The sequence below is a fragment of the Poecilia formosa genome, unplaced genomic scaffold, assembly GCF_000485575.1.
Source record: "Poecilia formosa unplaced genomic scaffold, Poecilia_formosa-5.1.2 Scaffold173, whole genome shotgun sequence".
NCBI classification, from domain to species: domain Eukaryota; kingdom Metazoa; phylum Chordata; class Actinopteri; order Cyprinodontiformes; family Poeciliidae; genus Poecilia; species Poecilia formosa.
The window spans coordinates 830058-835177 of NW_006800112.1; the positions used below are offsets into that span (position 1 = coordinate 830058).

Genomic DNA, 5120 nt, shown 5'->3' on the forward strand with positions numbered 1-5120 from the left:
GAGCAATCATAATACTTTTGAAGTTTTAAAGGCTTTATTTAGCAAATAAATCAATGTTGTGGAGAGTAAATATTTGCAGCATTGGCTATTTATTTTAGCCTTAATGGTGTTATTGGATACATAAAAAAAACGGAGCAGAAGCACTCATGTGCCACAGTTAGAGGTTTTGCACTTCTGCCAACGGGACTCTGTGTTACTCTCTTCAGAAAGAGACATCTTGAAGCATGAAATGCACTGAGAGGTTGTTCTCAAGCTGAAATGGAACTGTTACAAAAAAATAAATAAAAAATTGTTTTGTTCAGTTCTCATAGTTTCTCTCTCTTCACGGTAATTTAAAACGAAAACGATCCGCACCGTTACCAGAACACGCGAAGTTAGAAAGCGGTGCCAAAACAGCCGCTTCGTTAGGAAATCTTTTCCACCGGCGAACCTAAAACGTCTTTCGCAAGGTAAAACTTCAGGTTTGCTGCGGCTGCCTTGATGAAAACTAGCTGAATGTACAAATGAATGGAGTTTGACGACCTTCATCATCGCAGTGCACTGGCTGAACCTCGCTGACTCAATGTGCTCAGTTGGATGGTAATTGAATGTTCCAGAAGCCAAACTAATTAGGATCTGTGCTGTATTGAAAGCATTCTGTCTCTGACCGCAGCGTGGGGTCAACGCCGCTGTTTTGTGAAGTAAAGCAGGAAAAGATGAAGGCTGCGATAGAACAGAGATGCTCCAGTAATCAGTCCATTAATCAGAACAGAGCTTCTAATTTTTTCCAAAGTTTCCAGTTCGTAGAGCTCTAAATGTTTGTCCTACACAAGACAGACTGACCAGAGGTCTTCTACTGAAAAAACAAACTCGAATGTGTTTACCCAACAATGTGATTTTGTACTTTGCATTAAGAAAGGTTTAGTAGTTTGTTTAATTAAAAAAATGATTATTCCAGCAAATGCTACACTGCAACATGTTAAATGAGATTTCATGCTATGTAGAGTTGAAAGCAGATTTTTAAGTAATTTGTGTAAAAAGACTCACAGCTTCTCAAAGAAATACTGTACTTATAATACAAGACATTTGTATAGCCACATAAGTTTAACAGTAGCAATAGTTCACTTCATCAAAACTTTATTTATTTATGTTATTTAGTTTTAAAGTAATTATCTGGACCTAAGTAGTTGTATTTCATTAAGTCAACAATGAATGTCATAGATTTTTTTTTTTTGCTGCGTCAATATTGTAAAATTTATAAAAAGTAAATGCATATTTTTTTTTATATTATCAGACAATAACTCTCCATGTCTTCATGTAAATCTTTAAAAATAAATAAATAAAAAATTACATACTTGAGATCTTTTACAAAAACTTCTTTTTCCTGGTTGGATAATAAACCTGGACCACGTTTTGCCTCAGAAACTCCGTCTCACTCCTGCGTCTTCAACCATGTCAAGTGTCCTCAAGTGTCTGCACGCCGGCCTGGTGCCACATCAAATGCAGCGTTTTATTTTCTTCTCGTCGCCTTCTGATAAAGCCCCCGGCGGTCGAACATCACAGCGCTGCTTATCTTCTGATTCCAGCGTCGTCGGTTCTGCAGCCGTATTTACAGTCCGGGCCGAGAAACAAACACGCCTCATGGCTCCGAACCGCAGGGTCAGGAGCAGCTAAACGCCGCTCGATATTCATGACCAAACTGCCCAGCTTGGCTCAGAGTAGTGATTAGCTGATCTGAAGTCTGGTCTCTTCTGCTGCTGCAGGTGCTGAAAGAGAATCATTGATCTGGGAAGTCTGAAGTCTTTCCAAGTCTGGAAGGTTTTCACGTCCTCTGTTGTGCAGGCAGTCGTGAAGTAAAGACGCCCTCTGGGGAGCGTTTTAACTTGAACTCGGGACGCGTCGGAGCAACTCCTGCATCAGAAACAAGTGTGAAACTGTAAATCATAGAGAGAGTCGAGGGTTTTTACATCCCTTTTAATTCAAGGACTAGTAATGACTAAAGTGCATGTTTTCTTTTTAGACAAAAATCCCTCTTAAACATGCTTTTGTATTTATTTCTATTGTATTTAAATCACTCCACTTTTTATAAGTGTTCTTTCTTGATAAGACTCAAGAAACAGGTAATCTAACATGACTGTAAAAGAAGTTAAATACCTGTTTCAGAGACACATTAGAAGATGTTGAGCTTTTCTTCTCTTATGTATTAATTCCCGACACAGACATAGGAACTGCTGCATTAATTTGTTTTTGTTGGTCCAGTGTAGAGATGCATAAAAATCCTAAGAGATGCATCTTATTCGTCATCTTCCTTGAGCTTCTCCCTGTAGGGGGCGCCACAGCAGATCATCTGGTTCATCTTTGCCTTTCCTCTGTTCCTCCTCACTCTGTGCAACATCCTTCGTATGGCATATCCAGCGTCTCCTCTTCTGCACATGTGCAAACTTTCTCAGCTTAATCTGACTAAAAGCCACTGCAGATCACGCTTCCTCAGATATAAATCAGCAGTTTGTCACTTGGCTGGTTGCTTCCAATGTAAGTTATTTATTTGGACTGAAACAGCCCTTCCAAAGATAATCTGGCCATTTTTGCGCCCTGCATAGGTCAGCTGATCAAAGCTTTTCTGAGTCCACCCATACATATTTCCTGTTTTTTTTTTCTTCTTTTTTTATTAAATGTGTCCTTTTGGTGATGCTTTGATTCTACAAGGTAGCAGCAAAACATCACAGAACTAATTTGGCCCTAGTAAGTAAAAAGCAGAAACCAAAATCAGATTTTTAATTTATTTTTTTATTAACCAGGTTATTTCCTGCTGTAATCTGCAGAACTGCTTCATCTCTCATCACCATTAGCACTACTAACACTGACGTCAGTAGCTGATCAGCAGTTATTTCACGGCTGTGTAAAATAATCTAAACCAGACATGAAGTGTCGGCACCACAATGAATTTACCAGCAACAGAGGGAATATTGTCACCATGCCATGGTAACTCTGGAGGAGCTGCAGGTTGGACAACCTGTTGATAGGACAACCGCTAATCGGGCACTCGACAGACGTTGCCTTTTTGGGAAGCAGGGCAACAGGAAGAAACAAACCGTCCACTTGTTGAAACATGAAGGGAATCTGGTCAGTTGATGGGAAGAAAACGGGACAATCCTGGAAGAAATCTGCAGCATATTGGACTGTTAAAAATTAAATCCGCTGACTATGAAGAGCAAGCACATCAGTGCTAAAGCGATAATGAACTCCGGATCGAGCTTCGGAGGGAAGTCACGACACAGCAGACTTTTGTCTCATCTAACGGACTGTGTTTCCACAGGCGAAGGACGACTCTCATTTCTTTTCTTTTTTCAAATAGCTGAAGCTGTAAAGGACTTTGTGATCCTCTGAGACCTGAGGGAGAGACTGATTTAAAACTCAAATGTTTCTGCAGAGGAAGAAAAAAAAAACATCTTTCCCAAGCTTGAATGCTCGAGCAGATTTCTGACAAAACCTTCGCAGCTCAGGTGCATCATCATTCATCCGCCGCGTGTGTAGCGAATGTTATCTCTCATTTTCCATCTGCTACCTGTTCCGTGACGCACGGCCCGATCCCCTTTTCTGCCTCCTCTCCTCCCAGTATCAAATTCAAGCTGACATTTTCATCAGCGAATCCCCGTCACTGTGTTAAGGATGAGGAGTCGGAGTGCGCGGCGCGGCCCCGCAGAGCGAAACAGTGAGCACTCAAGACGGGAGAAGTGCGCACGGTGCAGACTCATCGCCTGCAGACTCCAGCAGAGGGGAGACGTCTCCTCTTTGACTGACAGCCGTTGCGCCTTTCGCCCAGATGAAAAATGCCTGGAGGATACTTTATCTCCCAGACTGGAGGATTTATGATCGGTCAGAGCCGAGTGCCGTCCTCCTCTTTGGTCGCGTAACGGAAGATGAAACAAGATGTCTACTGTTCCTCAGAAATGGTTGTTACTCAAGCAAAATTAGGTGCATCATTAGTCATGTAGGAAACAGGTTGGGGACCAAGACGGGACTGGAATTAAGGAAGCACATAAAGGCCATTACACCATTTTTTTTTTTTTTTTAATAAAACCTCTGAGACTCATTGACTCAACATTTCCCGTTTCAGGTCAGATAGAATTACTATCATCATTTGATGAATGCCAGAAGATTAAGATTTCTCTCTTTTCCTGCTTTGAAGTCAAAAGTTTGAATTGTCTCAAGCATTTTGGGTCCAAAGGTGTATCTCAAACGTTTGCCGGATACTTGGTCTGACAGAGCTTTTTGGTCAGGTTGGTTACTCTCCTTGCTCTCGCACATCGCCTCAGCTCTGCCCACATGTTTCCTGTCGGACCGAGATCAGGGATTTCTTTTGGCCTCTCCAAAACATTTACTTTGTTGTCCGTAAGCCACTTTTAGCTAACGTGGGGGTGTGCTTGGGTGTCACTATATGTTTGGAAGTCCCGTTTGTTCCAAAGTCTAAACTTCCTGGCTGAAGTCTTAAAAAATGCTGCCTTCCTGTCTCTCCTGCAGCAAAGTACTTGCATGAAGGAGGATCTTCTCATGCATGAACATTTCTCTCTTTTCCTTCCAAATGGAGAAATTGTCAATTTAGGTTGATCAGACCACAAGATGCGTCTCTGAAAATTAAGGTCTTTGTTCCTATCTGTATTTGCAAGCTGTCATTTGGGTTTTTTTTATGTTGCTTTTGAGCTCATTTCAGCACATGAAGAAATTAATTAAAAAGTTTTATAAAGTAAAGCAAATATCTGATTTAATCAATGTGACATTTTTTGACCTTTTCTTGTTTGTTTTTTCGGTGATGGATTCAGTTGAATTTGAGTTTGTGTGGTCTTGAATATTCTGTGTCTGTCTTTTTACTTTTTAATTAGCTTTTGGGGTTTGCTTTGTGGTTCTATTAATTAAAAGTACAAAATAACACAATGAATTATTATTTACATCCTCGCTCCTTGTTTAGGCTAGGGGTACTATCAATGACAGGCAGGAATGAAATTATTATGGTAAACATCCTTTGACTAGTTTATTATTATGATTATTATTATTATTATTAAAACTGGACTTTTTTAAGTGAAAAAACATTATTATGCATAAAATTATTCACTCTGCATTCATTGTTAATGTATAATTATACA

The 5120-nt window shown here is 40.2% G+C and overlaps 1 protein-coding gene across 2 annotated transcripts in view; it reads left to right on the forward strand.

Annotated features, from left to right (window-relative positions):
* Positions 1 to 5120, forward strand: part of grid1b (glutamate receptor, ionotropic, delta 1b) — a 473055-nt gene that overhangs the window by 443211 nt on the left and 24724 nt on the right. The window lies entirely within an intron of this gene.